This window comes from Arachis hypogaea, chromosome 6 (assembly GCF_003086295.3).
Source record: "Arachis hypogaea cultivar Tifrunner chromosome 6, arahy.Tifrunner.gnm2.J5K5, whole genome shotgun sequence".
NCBI classification, from domain to species: domain Eukaryota; kingdom Viridiplantae; phylum Streptophyta; class Magnoliopsida; order Fabales; family Fabaceae; genus Arachis; species Arachis hypogaea.
This window is the reverse complement of record NC_092041.1, coordinates 49,470,487-49,490,741: the sequence shown is the minus strand read 5'-3', so window position 1 is coordinate 49,490,741 and position 20,255 is coordinate 49,470,487. Positions and strand designations below refer to the sequence as shown.

Here is a 20,255-nt window from a genome sequence, read left to right as displayed (position 1 = left end):
ATATCTTCTTAATCACATCTTTTTCAAAATAGTTTTCAATCATATCTTTTTGATTTCTAATTTCAAAATCTTTTTCAAATTTCACTTAATTTCTTTCCCAATCTTAGTTTTCGAAAATCAATTACCATTTTTCAAAATTTCTTTTAATTAATTCACTTTAATTTTCGAAAATTTCTTTCCCTCTTCTCACATTCTTCTATTTATGGACTAACACTTCTCCTCAATGCACAATTCGAACTCTATCCCTCTTGATAAGTTCGAATTCTTCTACCTCCTCCTTCTATTCATCTTTTCCTCTGACACCTCAAGGAATCTCTATACTGTGACATAGAGGACTCCATATTTTCTTGTTTTCTTCTCTTTCATATAAGCAGGAGCAAAGACAAAGGCATTCTTGTTGAAGCTAACCCTGAACCTGAAAGGACCTTGAAGCGAAAGCTAAGAGAAGCTAAAGCACAATTCTCTGTAGAGGACCTAACAGAAATCTTCAAAGAAGAAGACATGGTAGCTGAAAACAACAACAATGCAAACAATGCAAGGAAGGTGCTGGGTGACTTTACTGCACCTACTCCCGACTTCTAGGGGAGAAGCATCTCTATTCCTGCCATTGGAGCAAACAACTTTGAGTTTAAGCCTCAATTAGTTTCTCTAATGCAACAGAATTGCAAGTTCCATGGACTTCCATTGGAAGATCTTCATCAGTTTTTAGCTGAATTCTTGCAAATCTGTGACACTGTCAAGACCAATGGGGTTAACCCTGAGGTCTACAGACTTATGCTATTCCCTTTTGCTGTAAGAGACAAAGCTAGGATATGGTTGGACTCACAACTAAAGAAAGCCTGAACTCTTGGGAAAAGCTAGTCAATGCCTTCTTGGCAAAGTTCTTTCCACCTCAAAAATTGAGTAAGCTTAGAGTGGAAGTTCAAACCTTCAGACAGAAGGAAGGTGAATCCCTCTATGAAGCTTGGGAAAGATACAAACAATTGATCAGAAAGTGTCCTTCTGACATGCTTTCTGAATGGAGCATCATAGGTATCTTCTATGATGGTCTGTCTGAACTGTCCAAGATGTCATTGGACAGCTCTGCTGGAGGATCTCTTCATCTGAAGAAGACGCCTGCAGAAGCTCAAAAACTCATTGAAATGGTTGCAAATAACCAATTCATGTACACTTCTGAAAGGAATCCTGTGAACAATGGGACGAATCAGAAGAAAGGAGTTCTTGAGATTGATACTCTAAATGCCATATTAGCTCAGAACAAAATATTGACTCAGCAAGTCAATATGATTTCTCAAAGTCTGTCTGGAATGCAAGCTGCACCAGGCAGTACTAAGGACGCTTCATCTGAAGAAGAAGCTTATGATCCTGAGAACCCTTCAATGGAAGAGGTGAATTACATGGGAGAACCCTATGGAAACACCTATAATCCTTCATGGAGAAATCATCCAAATCTCTCATGGAAGGATCAACAGAGACCTCAACAAGGTTTCAACAACAATAATGGTGGAAGAAATAGGTTTGGCAATGGCAAGCCTTTTCCATCATCTTCTCAGTAACAGACAGAGAATTCTAAGCAGAGCCACTCTGACTTAGCAACCATGGTCTCTGATCTAATCAAAACCACTCAAAGTTTCATAACTGAAACAAGGTCCTCCATTAGAAACTTGGAGGCACAAGTGGGTCAGCTGAGTAAGAAAGTTACTGAACTCCCTCCTAGTACTCTTCCAAGCAATACAGAAGAGAATCCAAAAGGAGAGTGTAAGGCCATCAACATGGCCGAATTTGGAGAGGAGGAAGAGGTAGTGATCGCCACTGAGGAAGACCTCAATGGACGTCCACTGGCCTCCAATGAGTTCCCCAATGAGGAATCATGGGAATCTGAGGCTCACACTGAGACCATAGAGATTCCATTGGATTTACTTCTGCCATTCATGAGCTCTGATGAGTATTCTTCCTCTGAAGAGGACGAAGATGTCACTGAAAAGTAAGTTGCTAAGTACCTTGGAGCAATCATGAAGCTAAATGACAAGTTATTTGGTAATGAGACTTGAGAGGATGAACCCCCTTTGCTCACCAAAGAACTGGATGACTTGACTAGGCAGAGATTACCTCAAAAGAGACAGGACCTTGGAAAGTTCTCAATACCTTGTACAGTAGGCACCATGACCTTCAAGAAGGCTCTGTGTGACCTAGGGTCAAGCATAAACCTCATGCCTCTCTCTGTAATGGAGAAGATAGGGATCTTTGATGTACAAGCTGCAAGAATCTCATTAAAGATGACAGACAATTCAAGAAAACAAGCTTATGGACTTGTAGAGGATGTTCTGGTAAAGATTGAAGACCATTACATCCCTACTGATTTCATAGTCCTAGAGACTGGGAAGTCCATGGATGAATCCATCATCCTTGGCAGACCCTTCCTAGCCACAGCAAAGGCTGTGATTGATGTTGACAGAGGAGAATTGATCATTCAGGTGAATGAAGAATCCTTTATGTTTAAAGCTCAAGGATATCCCTCTGTAACCATGGAGAGGAAGCATGAAGAGCTTCTCTCAAAACAGAGTCAAACAGAGCCCCCACAGTCAAACTCTAAGTTTGGTGTTGGGAGGTTCCAACATTGCTCTGAACATCTGTGAGGCTCCATGAGAGGCCACTGTCAAGCTACTGACATTAAAGAAACGCTTGTTGGAGGCAACCCAATGTTATATTTATCTATTTTCCATTGTTATTTTATGTTTTCTATAGGTTGATGATCATGTGAAGTCACAAAATCAATTGAAAAAAGCAAAAATATAATGAAAAACAGAAAGAAAAATAGCACACCCTAGAGGAAAACTTGCTGGCGTTTAAACGCCAGTAAGGGCAGCAAATGGGCGTTTAACGGCCAGTCTGGCACCATTCTGGGTGTTTAACGCCAGAAAGGGGCACCAAACTGGCGTTTAATGCCAGGAATGGGCAAGGAGCTGGCGTTAAATGCCAGAAAAGGGCAGCAGCTCGGCGTTTAATGCTAGGATTGGCAGAAAGGGCGTTTTTACACGCAACTTGGTGCAGGGATAAGCTATCCTTGACACCTCAGGATCTGTGGACCCCACAGGATCCCCACCTACCCCACCACTCTCTCTCTCTTCTTCACCACTCACATCCATCCTTCATAAAACCTCACCTACCTCACCATTCAAATTCAAACCACTTCCCCTCCCAAACCCACCCACCCCTATATAAACCCTTCTTCACTCCTTCATTTTCACACAACCTAAACACTACTTCTCCCCTTGGCTGAACCACAAAGCCCCCTCAATCTCCTCCATTTTCTTCTTCTTCTACTCCCTTCTTTCTTCTTTTGCTCGAGGACGAGCAAACCTTCTAAGTTTGGTGTGGTAAAAGCATTACTTTTTGTTTTTTCATAACCATTTATGGCACCTAAGGCCGGAGAAACCTCTAGAAAGAGGTAAGGGAAGGCAAAAGCTTCCACCTCCGAGTCATGGGAGATGGAGAGATTCATCTCAAGGGTGCATCAAGACCACTTCTATGAAGTTGTGGCCAAGAAGAAGGTGATCCCAGAGGTCCCTTTTCCGACTAAAAAAAGGTCAACTTTAATCAAAGGTTGGACCAAGTCCTCATGGACATGAGGAAATTCCTCATCATGAAATCCCTGAGATGCCTCAAGGGATGCACTTTCCCCCACAAAACTATTGGGAGCAAATCAACACCTCCCTAGGAGAATTGAGTTCCATCATGGGACAACTAAGGGTGGAGCACCAAGAACATTCCATCATTCTCCATGAAATCAGAGAAGATCAAAGAATCATGAGAGAGGAGCAACAAAGGCAAGGAAGAGACATTGAGGAGCTCAAGCACTCCATAAGATCTTCAAGAGGAAGAACAAGCCGCCATCACTAAGGTGGACCCATTCTTTAATCTCCTTGTTCTTTATTTTTCTGTTTTTCGAATTTCTATGCTTATGTTTATCTATGTTTGTGTCTTATTACATGATCATTAGTGTCTTAGTGTCTATGTCTTAAAGTTATGAATGTCCTATGAATCCATCACCTTTCTTAAATGAAAACTGTTTTTATTACAAAAGAACAAGAAGTACATGATTTCGAATTCATCCTTAAAACTAGCTTAATTATTTTGATGTGGTGACAATACTTTTTATTTTCTGAATGTATGCTTGAACAGTGCATATGTCTTTTGAATTTGTTGTTCATGAATGTTAAAATTGTTGGCTCTTGAAAGAATGATGGAAAAGGAAAAATGTTACTGAGGATCTGAAAAATCATCAAATTGATTCTTGAAGCAAGAAAAAGCAGTGAAAAGCTTGCAGAGAAAAAAAAAGAGAGTATATGCGAAAAAAAAGAAAGAAAAAAAGCAAGCAGAAAAAGCCAATAGCCCTTTAAACCAAAAGGCAAGGGTAAAAAAAATAAGGATCTAAGGCTTTGAGCATCAGTGGATAGGAGGGCCCACAGGAATAAAATCCTGGCCTAAGCGGCTAAACCAAGCTGTCCCTAACCATGTGCTTGTGGCGTGAAGGTGTCAAGTGAAAACTTGAGACTGAGCGGTTAAAGTCATGATCCAAAGCAAAAAGAGTGTGCTTAAGAACTCTGGACACCTCTAATTGGGGACTCTAGCAAAGCTAAGTCACAATCTGAAAAGGTTCACCCAGTTATGTGTCTGTGGCATGGATGTATCCGGTGGTAATACTGGAAAACAGAGTGCTTTGGGCCACGACCAAGACTCATAAAGTAGCTGTGTTCAAGAATCAACATACTTAACTAGGAGAATCAATAACACTATCTGAATTCTGAGTTCCTATAGATGCCAATCATTCTGAACTTCAAAGGATAAAGTGAGATGCCAAAACTGTTCAGAGGCAAAAAGCTACTAGTCTCGCTCATCTAATTGGAGCTAAGTTTCATTGATAATTTGGAGTCTACAGTATATTCTCTTCTTTTTATCCTATTTGATTTTCAGTTGCTTGGGGACAAGCAACAATTTAAGTTTGGTGTTGTGATGAGCGGATAATTTATACGCTTTTTGGCATTGTTTTTAGTATGTTTTTAGTATGTTTTAGTTAGTTTTTATTATATTTTTATTAGTTTTTATTTAAAATTCACTTTTCTGGACTTTACTATGAGTTTGTGTATTTTTCTGTGATTTCAGGTATTTTCTGGCTGAATTTGAGGGACCTGAGCAAAAATCTGATTCAGAGGCTAAAAGGACTGCAGATGCTGTTGGATTCTGACTTCCCTGCACTCAAAGTGGATTTTCTCGAGCTACATAAGCTCAATTGGCGCGCTCTCAATTGCGTTGGAAAGTAGACATTCTGGGCTTTCCAGCAATGTATAATAGTCCATACTTTGCCTGAGATTTGATGGCCCAAACTGGCGTTCCAAATCAGCTCAAGAATTCTGGCGTTTAACGCCGGAACTGGCACAAGAATAGGAGTTAAACGCCCAAACTGGCACAAAAGCTGGCGTTTAACTCCAAGAAAAGTCTCTACACATGAAAGCTTCAATGCTCAGCCCAAGCACACACCAAGTGGGCCTGGAAGTGGATTTTTATGTCATTTACTCATCTTTGTAAACCCTAAGCTACTAGTTCTCTACAAATAGGACATTTTGCTATTGTATTAGACATCTTTTGATCACTTTAGATCTTAGGATCATCTTTGGACGTCTAGTTTTTAGATCATGGGGGCTGGCCATTCGGCCATGCCTAGACCTTGTTCTTATGTATTTTCAACGGTGGAGTTTCTACACACCATAGATTAAGGTGTGGAGCTCTGCTGTACCTCGAGTATTAATGCAATTACTATTGTTCTTCTATTCAATTCGGCTTATTCTTATTCAAAGATATTACTTGTTCCTCAACTTGATGAATGTGATGATTTCTGACACTCATCATCATTCTCACCTATGAACGTGTGCCTGACAACCACCTCTGTTCTACCTTAGATTGAGTGGATATCTCTTGGATCCCTTAATCAGAATCTTCGTGGTATAAGCTAGAATTGATGGCGGCATTCAAGAGAATCTGGAAGGTCTAAACCTTGTCTGTGGTATTCTGAGTAGGATTCAAGGATTGAATAACTGTGACGAGTTTCAAACTCGCGATTGTGGGGCGTTAGTAACAGACGCAAAAGAATCATTGGATTCTATTACGACATGATCGAGAACCGACAGATGAATAGTCGTGCTGTGACAGAGTGCGTTGAACATTTTCACTGAGAGGACGGGACTGTAGCCATTGACAACGGTGATGCCCAACATACAGTTTGCCATGGAAAGGAGTAAGAAGGATTGAATGAAGACAGTAGGAAAGCAAAGAGACGGAAGGGACAAAGCATCTCCATACGCTTATCTGAAATTCTCACCAATGAATTGCATAAGTAGCTTTATCTTTACTTTATGTTTTATTTATCTTTTAATCATTAATCCTCCATAACCATTTGAATCCGCCTGACTGAGATTTACAAGATGACCATAGCTTGCTTCATACCAACAATCTCTGTGGGATCGACCCTTACTCGCGTAAGGTTTATTACTTGGACGACCCAGTGCACTTGCTGGTTAGTTGTGCGAAGTTGCGATAAAGAATTGAGATTGCAATTGAGCGTACCATGTTGATGGCGCCATTGATGATCACAATTTCGTGCACCAACTATTTAAAATTAGTTTTTTACTATTAATGTTAACTTCAATCATAATAATAAGGCAAAAAGTAAAAATTGTATATAATAATTTAATTTTATTATTTATACTACCAAAATTATTCTTTAATGTATTATATCCTATTTATTTTTATTCATTGATGATTTTTAATTGTCTATTTTCAATAAAAATTTGAATTGATTAAATTGATTTTTTTTCAATTAGTAATATAATTATTGTGATATTTACTTTATTCAGTAATATTTTTTAATTTATTTAATATGATTAATCATCTCTTTCTTATTTTATGCTAATTTAACTAATTAAAGTTAATAAATTTGTTATTTTAATTCTTGCAACTTTTTATTATAATAATGTATTTCTATTAATGTATTAATATAATTTTAACATTTATATGTCATTAATAATAATAATCTCATTTTAAAGTGAATATATATATATATATATATATATATATATATATATATATATATATATATATATATATATATATATATGTGTGTGTGTGTGTGTGTGTCTAATTGTAGAAAATTTACTATTTCTTTATACGCTTAGATTAGACATATTTATATTCAATTTATTTGATTATTTAATTAAAATTAATTATATTAAAAGATTAAGATTTTGATAGATTATTATTATTTTATTATTTTTTATATTAATTTAGATGTTTAGCTTCTTTTTATTAATATTTTTAACCTCTTATTCTATGTGTTTATTTCCATAAATCTTGCTAAATTAAATAAGGTACTGTATATCTTCTTTTTATTCTTCTTTTATATACACATAAAATTTATTAAATTATTTCTCTTCCGTCTAATAATTTTATTTTTCTTCTATTTATATTTCTTTCCTTCAATATTTTTCTTCAAAGATTTTTGAAAATGAAATAGTTTTATGAGTATAATTTTTGTAAAAATTTAATTAATTTAATTTATTTATTATCATTGATTAAAAAGGTAAATTGAAATGACAATTTAATATTTCTATACTCTTAAAATATTATTTATTTATTTTTCTAGCAATCTTTATCATCCAATGATCACATTAATATAATTTAATTCAATAAAATTATTTATTATCATTTGATTGAATAAAATTTCTATTTTAGCTGAAAATTTTAGGATTTCTCAACCTCAAGATCATCCATGTTAAATCATTAAAAAATATAATTAAGAGCGCGGAAGCGTCTCTTCATTCGAGAGTATGATTGAGATCAGAGAGCTTGGCTCTTGTGGTTCTTTGATTTTCGTCAACCAAAACTTTCTATATTTCTGATAGCGCTGAATCACAATTTTACTGTGGGAAAAGAGCTACGAAGGCGAGTTTGATGTGTTAGAGACCAAAATCCTGAAGTCATTATTTATATTTGAGTGTGACACTCATTAAACCCTGAAACTCAAATAAAATAGTATCTATGATTTTAATCTCATTTATCCAAATCAAAAATAATGATGACTTATTCAATTCAACATTTATGACAATAAATGAGATTACCGTTATATAAGTCATTTAATGTGAAATTACTTAATTTGCGATTATAATTAATATATGTATTGTCCATAAATATATTAAGAAATAATAATTTCCTAACAATCTTCTACTTGGTTATAAATATATATTTTCTTGAGATAATCACCTCTTATAAATTTTACGCACAAATCTGAATGTTATTTCTCTTATTACTTTAATAATCTGGTCTATCTCATATATTAGTTATGAAATTACCGAAACTTTTATCACATTAATATCGCAACAAAACCACGATGATCACATACTAAAATACTCAACCACATAAATCAAATTTGGATGAGAAAATTCAAAAATTACATGCAAAAAAGATCTATTGCATGTTTATTTTTAACTTGAATAAAAATTTTATTTTATTCGATGACAAACTCAGATAAAACTACAATGGCAATGTCCAGACTCATAACGACGGTGACTAAGTGATGAGTCTGTGGAAGAAGAAAAAAGAACTTAACAGACTCATAATGAGAGAGAGAGAGAGAGAGATATAGAGAGAGAGAGAGAGAGAGAGAGGGAGGAAAATTTACCTAGAGAAAAGGGACTCGGTAGGAGAAAGGTGGCGACGGCCGTTCTCAACAGGGACGGTAACGGGATGAGCAGCGATGATGACATGAGCTGTGAACAGTGACGGACCTAGAAAAAATTAGTAATGGGGGCAAAAATATAATAAAATTTAGGTATAGATATTTTTTTGCTTCCCATGATACTCAACAAGTTAAGGACTAATCCTTCATGAATTTGAATTCCATTTAAGAATCTACAATTGGCCGGCAACGAGTTGCTATACATACGAGACGGAATTCGAACCTTCAATACTTACTTAAGCGGACGACTAAGTTGATTACTTGACCAATCCAAATTGGTTTAGATATATTCAAAATTTAAAATTAGAACTATCTAATACATATAAGAACTAGAAATAAACACACAATCATTATTATAATATTTAAAATAATAAAAATATAATTTCATACGCATAGTATAATATTTAAAATAACAAAAAAAATATTTATAAGAATTTTTTTTATTTTTAACATGACTAAATATTTTTTTATATATATTTTTAAACAACTATTTTACTTTTTATTATCTCATATTTAATTGTCAAATCTACTTATTATAATTTTTATAGTATAAATAAATTTTTTAACCAAAATAATTACAGTATATTAATATATAGATAATATATTTTTTTTATCTTAAACAATTTTCAGAAAACACTAATAATTTAAGTTGTATTTAATTAGAAAATTAAGTTATAATTTAATTATTAATTAATTAACTAATATAATAAAATTAATTATCACTATTTTTTGACTTTATTTATTTATTTTTCATACTAAATCAAATTCATCAAAATAATTATTATTATGTGTTAAGTTTAACAAAATATTTTTTAACATAAAATACAAAAGAACTATTTATATTTTATTTTGAGACAAATATAATATAATAAGTGGTATATATGTATATAAGTATTAATTTAAAAAAACTTGTAGGGGGCAAATGCCCCCTCTATATTAGACGTGGGTCCGTCCCTCGCTGTGAAGGAAGATGGGAGTTGCGAAGGAGTAGACGGCGATAGACTCAGCAACAACGATGACGGGAGCTATGCGGCTTTTTGTGAAGAAGCCGAGAAGAAGAAGATTTTGGGTGAGGATGACTGAGTTTCTCTTACATGGCTATAGAGTATAGATTGAAGCTATGAATCATTGAATCTGTGATATGAGACAAATCCTAATTCCTAAAAAGTGTTTATATGTATATATCCGGGGCGGGTACACCCTAAACCCGACCATGTCCTGTTCTGAACAAAATCTGTCCTGACTCGGGTCAAGTTATTACCCTCTTCATTCGGGTATGGAAACTCCTGCCAAGTCTAACCACGTATTGATACTCTATTTATTAAGGGTTTATTGCTAGCCAATGGATTGCTATATACACAAGGCGAGATTCTAACTCCAAATAGTTGTTTAAGCGGACGAGTGATATGATCACTTAACGAATTCAAATTGATTAAGACAAATACTAATTATTTTTAATATTTTAATATTAAAAATTTTGAGAATTTGATTTTAATTATAACTTTATAAAATATTTATAATAATTATCATATATATTATTTAATTTTTTAATAAAATTTTTAATATAATTTTATGTATTATCCCGTACAAGGTACGGGAACATACACTAGTTTAAGTAATAATGCATAATTATACTAATTTAGGAAAATATCTTTATTATAGTTTTATAAAATTAATATTTAATACATTATTAAACTACTTATCAATTATCAATCAAAAATATTTTTAATTTTTTTAATAATGATAATAATAATAATAATAATATGATAATTATATGATAATGACACCAGTTATTAATAACCAATTTATATTTCTCTAAATAAATTTATTTTAGAAAAATATCTTTATTATAATTATATTATAATATTATAATTAATATTTAATGAATAATACATAATTATACTAATTTAAGAAAATATCTTTATTATCTATCTATTCTATTTATTCTATTATATAAAAATCGGGTTTTTGCACTTAATGATGGAACTCATGTGGTATACTCTTGAGTTGTTTCTTGATTTATTTCATTTAATTCGTTAAAATAAATCAATTATAATTAATTAATTATATCAATTAGTTAATTTGATTAGACATTCAAATCTTACTATTTATTATAATTTATATAAATTAATTAATTTGGTTAATTATATTAATTATTTGATTTGATTGGAGTAAATATTAAATTATTTAATAAAATAAATATGATAACAAAATGTATGAATTAATTTAATTAGTTTATTTTTCTCAATACTATCTATTTATACAAGATAAAATATTTTATACTCATTTACTCTCTTTTCTCTCTCTCTCTCCCTCCCTCCCTCCCTTCCTCTACCTCGTGTTTAGGGTTGTATTTTATTTAATTTTTGTTTTTTATCTTTATTTATATATTTTATTTTTTATATTTTTTTAAAATTTTTGTTTATTTTAATTGCAAGATGTGTCATCTTTACGTTATTTTTTAAATAATTTTACTATAATTTTGTTTTGTAATATTCTATTTTATCCTACACATGCACAACAAAATAAGCCATTAAACCCTCTGTATTGTATTCAAATCTATAATTATCTGATATTACCTCTATTTTGTGTGATTTCTTAATCTAATGACAAGTACCTGCAATGTTGTTCTTTACTAACATGAGTTAGTTCTGCTCCTATAAGTTTGTTGCTGGAAAAAGAAAAAAATTTAATTTATTATCACTTGTATAAAATTATTTTTTTGCAACTTTATTCAACATGGAAAACATAATCTCCATTGCAATCTCAGAGTAACCTTTTAATATTTTAGGCATACTTTTTCCCTTTATTTAATAGAAGAAAAAGAGTATAGAAGGGGATATATAATAGGCATATCTATAACATTCTGATTACGATGATTGCATTACCTTGTACGTTGTTGGAGCAGTATTTCCTTTTTTATCATCTTTCAGAATTAAATCTTGTCTGTTTTAACCGTACCTTCCCAACCAATAGAATAAATTTGAAGAGAATGAACTTATTAGATAACATATAATTATGATTACAAACATAGAAATAGAAATATGTATATTTAATGCAATTTTCACCGTAATTAATTTTAAAAATTACTTTATTGTCTATTGGTTCGATTGATGCAATTGATTGCTCATCTTTCCATACACTCCAGAGACTTTGGAATCCTTCTTCCTCTAATTGATATTTGTTAATATATTTCTAGTATGTCTCAGTTAATGATAATTAGTACGTACATGTTGCGTAAAATAGATGTTCAAGTTCGTTGTTTTTATCTCCTAGCATATATTGATGAGCTCCTTTGAAATTAATTTGTCTATTAAAAACAATATAAGTCATTAGCCGTCAATAAATTGAAGTTTGTATACAAAAATATCTATATCAATGAAAAAGATTTAAAGATTAAAATTATATGAAGACTAAATTGTACCAAGAAGTAACTATACACACATTTACTAAGAACATAAATTACCTATGGTGAAGGTAACAATATTTCTTTAAAACTACATTTCTGGTAAATTCTCCACTTGTTCCATCTATTTTTCCTTCTTTAACTAAAATTTTTGTTGTTGACTGAGAAATACTTCGAGACAGAGCAACATATAATTGGTCATGGCTAAACACATGTTTAGGGAGATAAATCCCTACTTTAGGAATGGTCTGTCCTTGTGATTTGTTTATTATTATTGCAAAATTCAACCTTACAGGAAATTACTTCCGGATAAGTATAAAAGGAAGTCATGAATTCTCTGTTATTTTGTGTTTTATCCGAGACAAGAAAGCTCTTCTTCCACAGTGACAGCTGGTTAAAATTTCTACATTCAACATGTTTTGAAAAGTTCCAAGACATAGTAACCTTGTCCCATTGCATAAGCCAGCCTTAGGGTCTATGTTTCTCAATAACATCAAAGGTGCATGATAAACCCCACTTTTAGGGTTTATCCTGTACTTAATCTAGTGGATTTTATCCATTATTCTCACACTTATTCATACAATTCGCATGTTTTACGTTTTCCTTCCTAATTTTGTGCTATGATTGAAAACATATTTCTTTGGTCTTAATTTAGCTAATTTTAATCCTCTCTTATTACCATTCGATGCCACGATATGTGTGTTAAGTGTTTTCAGAGATTACAGGGCAGGAATGGCTTAGAAGATGGAAAGGAAGCATGCAAAAGTGGAAGGAATACAAGAAACCAAAGGAACTGCTAAAGCTGTCCAGCCTAACCTCTTGGTACTAAATCGACCATAACTAGAGCTACAAAGATTCAAATGAGACAGTTCTAGTTGCGTTAGAAAGGTAACGTCCGGGGCTTCGCAACGATATATAATTTGCTATAGCTGCCTCGACGATAGGTAACTCACACGTGTAGATCACACGGACGCGTGGATCACGCAGACGCGTGACCTGAAAAAATGCAATCCACGCGTAGTCGCGTACACGTGACTTTGCCGCGTGCTGAACGTATCAGAAATTGCTGGAAGTGATTTCTAGGCTGTTTTTGACCAAGTTTTTGGCCCAGAAAATATATATTAGAGGCTATAAAGTTGGGAAATGCATCCATTCATTGAACAACATTCATAACTCACAATTTTAGTTTTAGATGTAGTTTTAGGATTTAGGATTTCTATTAGTTTTAGACTATTTCTTCCCAATTCTAGGTTTAGTGTTCCTTTACTTTAATTTCTCTTCTACTTTTATTTATTCTATTACTTTAGTTTGTTTATTTTCCCAATTTGGTTTATGAACTCTCTATTTTAGATTTGATTTCTTTATTTAATGCAATTTGAGGTATTTCAGATTTATGATTGCTTTCTTCTATTTATGAAATAAATAATTTGAATTTTTTCCCTCTTTGCTTTGGTTGAGTAATTGGTGACACTTGAGTTATCAAACTCAGCTGTTGATTGAAAAATGGAATTTGCTTATTGATTTAGATTCCTCTAAAGCAAGTCTTTCCAGAGGAGTTGACTAGGACTTGAGGACTCAAATTGATTAGTCCACTTGACTTTCCTTTATTTAGTAAGGGTTAACTAAGTGGGAGCAAAAAACAATTCTCATCACACCTGATAAGGATAACTTGGACAGGATTTCCAGTTCTCATACCTTGCCAAGAGTTTTTATAATTAGTTTGTTTCCATTGCCATTTACTATTGTTACTTCTTATCTTAAAAAAAAACCAAAAAGATACCTTTTCCATAACCAATAATAAATCATACTTCCCTACAATTCCTTGAGAGACGACCCGAGGTTTGAATACTTCAGTTATAAATTTTATTGGGTTTTGTTACTTGTGACAACCAAAACTTTTATACGAAAGGATTTTTTGCTGGTTTAGAAGCTATACTTGCAACGAGAATTTACTTGTGAAATTCTTTACTAGGAGAAGTCCTCTCGTTAAAATGGCGCCGTTGCCGGGGAATTGCAAACGTGTGCCTTATTATTGGTTATTGTAAATATTTGTTTTTGCTTATTTATTTGTTTTTATTTATAATTTTTATTAACTACTATGAATTCTCATCCCTCTGGCTTTAAGTTTGGTTCCAATGTTGTTGTAAGGAATGGAAGCTATAACAGGATCATGCATCAAGGTCAAAGCAATTAAAGACGGAAGGAGCCATGAGGATCTGATCAACCCTTTAGGCAAGAACACCTTCCAAGATACCATAGACAACGACCATCTTACAATGCATGCCAAGACAATAGTTATAGTAGACCTTCTCGTGACAACCAACACCCACCAAATTACTATAGTCGAGAGCTATTCTGAGGAGCGTACCAAGATAATAGATATGGTGGACTCCCTTGTAGTTACCAACAAGCCCCACCATATGTCTATGAACTCCCTCCTTGACATAGCTTTGAACCAACATACTCACAAGCCCCTTTTCACCATTCACCTCTATATGACCCTAACCCTTATCCACCACACCAACCACAATACGAACCATATGAACAACACATAGAACCACCACCTCAATACATACCATCTCCATATCCTTACCAAGAAGAACCACCTTCCTACCATGCACCCTTTCTCCAAAATAATGAACCCTCCTATCCACCCCAACCTCCACTGGATGACAACACCCTTGGTGTTATTCACCAAGGGCAAACAGAGCTTTATACTACACTTGCCTCTATCACTAGTCTCACCTCTACTCTTCAAGCTCTTATATCCCGCATGGACCAATCCTCTACCTCGAATACTCAACCCTCAAGCTCTAGTGCACTTCCTTTTTAACCATATAATGATCTCTCCATTCCATCACCACCCTTCATGGAAGAGCACCCACGTCTATTAATCCAAGAGCAAGATGATCCCAATTATACTATGGACATGAAACAAGAGAGAAGGGATCATCTTAGGGACGTAATCGTAATGGATCAGTTACACACGGCCTTATTTCCAGAGGAGCAAGAGGAGACCCAAAAGGTAGAGATAATGAATACCCTTGAAGATGAAGGAGTAGATAAAGTGAGTTGTCATGGAAAGGTAATCATCATGGAGGAGTATGATTTTATGCTAAAACAACTGGACAAAGCTGCAATAGTCAAAGAGGAAGTGGTTGAAGACTTAGGAGATGCTGAGCCTCCATGAAAAGTCCAGTCATAGAACTTTCTTCCAAGATGTTTGATGTTGATGTTGAGGAGGGAGTACAACCTCCAAGGCATATCATGGTTAAAGACTTGGAAGAGGTTGATCAAGAGGTGGAGATTAAAAAAGAAGAAGCATAACCTCCCATGCCCTTGGTAAGCAAGGAAGAAGAGGTTGAATTGGAAGAAAGCTACCAAGAGGAAGAGGTTGATATTGAAGAAGCTTGCAAAGAGGTGGAAGTTGTCAAAGAAGAGCACAAGGGAATGGAGCTTGCAAGTTCATTAGAAACACCTCTCCCAAGGCCATTACCGTCCAACACAACATTCAAGTGGGTAAAATTCTTATCCGTGACCTTTACTTTCCCACTTGAATACGGGCTACTAGAGACGGATGGTCAACTTAGAGCTTTTTGTGGCATTAAGAGAAAGAGGAAGATGGTTAGTGGTTGGAGTTGTCATGCAAGGTTCAATATGGTTGTATGCTTCAAGTTGAAAAGCAAAGGTTGGCATCGAGCTCGATTGAAAGGGTCTAGGAGGATATTTGGGTGCTTTAGTGAGAATTCCAAGGCTAAACCACCCGGATGGAATCATCATGTTCCACTTGAAGACGGGTGTAGAAACAAGATTTGAGATCCCGGAATACATGAGGATCGACTTTAGAAGCTCAAAGCTTGTGGAGAACTACATCAAAGCTTGGGGAATTTAGTTGGAATAGATAGAGCTTTATGGAAGTCTAAGCGTTGGTGGAAATTTCAAGATGAGTTCAAGCATAAACCACCATGACAAAGAGCTCACCAAATGTCCAACTTAAGGACTATAACTAAAAGTGCTAGGTGGGAGACAACCCACCATGGTATATTCTTTCCTTTTTGTTCTTATTTTTATTTTATTTTATTTTTATTCGTGTTCATTCATAATTTCTACATAGTCATCTGCATTTTGCATTTTGCATTCTGCATTGAAAAAAAGGGTACGTGACGCGCGAGCGTCGCTGACGCGTCCGCGTCATATGTGCATTCGAAACAAGAAGAAAAAAAGCAGAGAGTCATGCGGGAGCGTGGCTGGAGGCGTGCCTTAGGCACAAACATGCCCACGTAAACTCGTCCCTGACGCATTCGCGTCACTAACAAAATCAGCCTTCGACGCGTGCGCGTCACCCATGCGCATGCGTGACCCTGCAAAATCGACGTAAAGAGGTATATGGCAAAGAGTTATGATGGAGTGGGGTTGGAATGGTGCTGGAAGCACAAACCCCATCACGCATACGCGTCACCCACGCGTACGCATCACCCACGCGTACGCATCATTTTTCAAAATAAGCCCATTCACGTGTGCGCGTCACCCTAAATTTTGGCAATGTGCGTATGAAACAGAGAGTTATGCATGCATGAGGCTGCACTCACGCCGATAGCACAAATCAGGTCACGCCTGTGCGTCACCCACTCGTACGCATCACTTGAAAGTAGCGCAAACCACACAAATGCATGCTCCACGCGCACGCGTCGCATGCGATGCACAATTTAACTAGACCTGTGCCAGAATTCCTATCTTTTCTTACCCAATCCTAATTTTCTCTTCTCCCTTCTTATTTCTTTCTTCTTTATTCTTTCTTACTTTCTTCTTCTTCATCCCTTTAACTTTTCATCCTTCTTCACTTTCATTCTATTTTTCTTAATTTGCATACTTTCATTCATTGCATTTTAATTTCGTGCATATTTTTATTTTCTTTTCTAAATTTATTATTTTTCCATTTGTATTAAATTTTCTTATTCAACTGTTGTATATTTTCTGGTATTATTTTGGTGCTTAGTGACTTGTTTTACAATGTTGGATGATATTATTTTTCTATCAATGTCAATATTTTATGATCCCTGTATTCCTTTTGCATTGACATGAACTTATATTGTCTTTCATTATCTATTATCTCTTCCCCATTCTTGCAATTTATGCACTATTGATATGCCATTTGCTTCTACTATTTTCTCACTTGCATGTTGTAGCTACCATGTAATTGAGACCCTTATTATTTGGCATTAACACCCATATTTTATTTGTTTTCTATCTTTGTCTCTGGGTTACTTTTCTTCTTTTCCTCTTCTTTCAGGCTGGCCACCAAGAAGGAAAAGGAAGAACTTCTATATGGGGCGACCGACAAGTCAATCTGCATATTCTTTGGAGAAAAGCATCAGTTTGGAGCCACCTATCCACTTGCACATCTCAGCATGCACCGAGGATGGTGCAATCTTTAAGTGTGGGGAGGTCGATACCGACTTCCGTGGGTTAGTTACCTTCTTTTCAACACCATTGTTTAATTTTCTTTGTAGTTCATTGTTGCATTTGCATGTTTGATTGCATATTTGTTTGATTTTGTGCATATTTTACTACCACTTGGTTGAAATAATATTTTCTTTTCCAAGAAACTTTTTATAGCATTTCACTAATTTGAATAAAATTTTTTATTGAAATTGTTTGAAGAAATTTTATTTTGGAACATGGTTTAGAGCTCGAACACACAAAACCTGTGAGATTTTGAGACTATTTGAATTAGTTGCATTCTATCAACCAATATTTTATTTTTGGTGTGTGTTTTTCTCTCTAAAATTGTGATCTTTGTCTTGCTTAATTCTATATTTCCATGGTTTGATGTATGCATGCACTTATATGATTGAGGCCTTATTTCACTAAGCTTAAATACCCATATGGCCTTACCTTTCATTATCCCTTACAAACCAATTTTGAGCCTATTTTACCCCTTTGTTATTTACTTTAGCTCATCACTAACTCTAAGCAGAAAACAATAATGTCCTTAATTTAAATCCTTGGTTAGATTAGACTAGTGAGAGTGCTCATGAATTAAGTGTGGGAAAAAGTGGGTTTGGAAACGTTTAGTTTAAGAATTGGGTGTTGTATATCTTTATGAAAATGTGAAAGAAATGTTTAGGACATGTTTATGCATTCAATAATTTAATCATATGCATTGAGAAAATTAGAAAAAAATAAAATAAAATAAAAAGAAGAAAAAGAGAAAAAGAAAAGAAAAAAAAGCAAATAATAAAAAGGAGACAAAATGCCCCAAAGTAAATGGTGATAGCAATACATATGTACTGTACTCAAATCATGATGCATGAATATGTGAAAAACATGGTTAATGGACAGTTAGGTTTTGTATTGTGATTAGATGGATTGTCTTAAGTTAGGTGGGAAGTTTAGGTTAATTAAGGATTCAGATTTTAGTCCAATTGAAATATAATCCTACCTTGACCCTAACCCCATTACAACCCTTAAAAGACCTCTTAATATGTGTATTTGTGCATCAAATGTGTGTTGATTGGTAGAAGAAAAGCAAGCCTTAGAAAGCAAGGTTAGTTGAGAATTGAGAGAGTCGAACTTTAAACACCTCAACAATTAGAGTGTATACACTTCTAGTGAGGGTTTGATGCTCGATTCTTTGTTTCCGGCTTTCATGGGCTATTTTCTTCTTACAAGTTTACTTGTACTTTATTTTATGATTTGAATTGGTGAAATCCAGTTCATGTCTATTCTTGAAAGATTTATTTACTTTGACCAAGTAGGTAGAAACATTTTGCATGTAGTTGCATTCACATAGATAGGTTGCATTTCATACTCTCCACCATTCCTCTTCACTCTTTTAGTTCTCTTGAGCTTAGCATGAGGACATGCTAATGTTTAAGTGTGAGGAGGTTGATAAACCCCATTTTTAGGGTTTATCCTGTGCTTAATCTAGTGGATTTTATCCATTATTCTCACACTTATTCATACAATTCACATGTTTTACGTTTTCCTTCCTGATTTTGTGCTATGATTGAAAACATGTTTCTTTGGTCTTAATTTAGCTAATTTTAATCCTCTTTTATTACCATTTGATGCCATGATATATGTGTTAAGTGTTTTCAGAGATTACAGCACAGGAATGGCTTAGAAGATGGAAAAAAAGCATGCAAAAGTGGAAGAAATACAAGAAACTGAAGGAACTGCTAAAGCTGTCCAACCTGATCTCTTGGTACTAAATCGACCATAACTTAAGCTACAAAGGTCCAAATGAGGCGGTTCTAATTGCGTTGGAAAGCTAACGTTTGGGGCTTTGCAATGATATATAATTTGCCATAGCTGCTCTGAAGATAGGTGACACGCATGCGTGGATCATGCGGACGTGTGACTTGGAAAAAATGCGATCCACACGTACGCGTGACTTTGCCATATGCTGGACGTATTGGAAATCGATGGGGGCGGTTTCTGGGCTGTTTTTGACCCAATTTTTGGCCCAGAAAATACAGATTATAGGCTATAAAGTGTGGGAATGCATCCATTCATTGAACAACATTCATAATTCAAGGTTTTAGGATTTATGATTTCTATTAGTTTTAGACTATTTCTTCCCAATTCTAGGTTTAATGTTCCTTTACTTTAATTTCTCTTCTACTTTTATTTATTCTATTACTTTAGTTTATTTATTTTTCCAAATTGGTTTATGAACTCTCCATGTTAGATTTGATTTCTTTATTTAATGCAATTTGAGGTATTTCAGATTTATGATTGCTTTCTTCTATTTATGATATAAATAATTTGGATTTTTTCCCTCTTTGCTTTGGTTGAGTAATTGGTGACACTTGAGTTATCAAACTCAGCTGTTGATTGAAAATTGGAATTTACTGATTGATTTGGATCCCTCTAAAGCTAGTATTTCCATAGAAGTTGACTAGGACTTGAGGAATAAAATTGATTAGTCCACTTGACTTTCCTTTATTTAGTAAGGGTTAACTAACTGGGAGCAATAAACAATTCTCATCACACCTGATAAGGATAACTAGGACAGGATTTCCAGTTTTCATACTGGTGCGCGTAAATTGTGATCAT

At 34.3% G+C, this 20,255-nt stretch overlaps 1 non-coding gene across 1 annotated transcript; it reads right to left on the bottom strand.

The window, feature by feature from the left end:
- Positions 1–905: 905 nt before the first annotated feature.
- On the bottom strand, positions 906–1,013 carry LOC112700063 (small nucleolar RNA R71). Its single transcript, XR_003152986.1, has one exon. It is a non-coding gene; the product is annotated as a small nucleolar RNA R71 (small nucleolar RNA).
- Between the last annotated feature and the right edge of the window lie 19,242 nt (positions 1,014–20,255).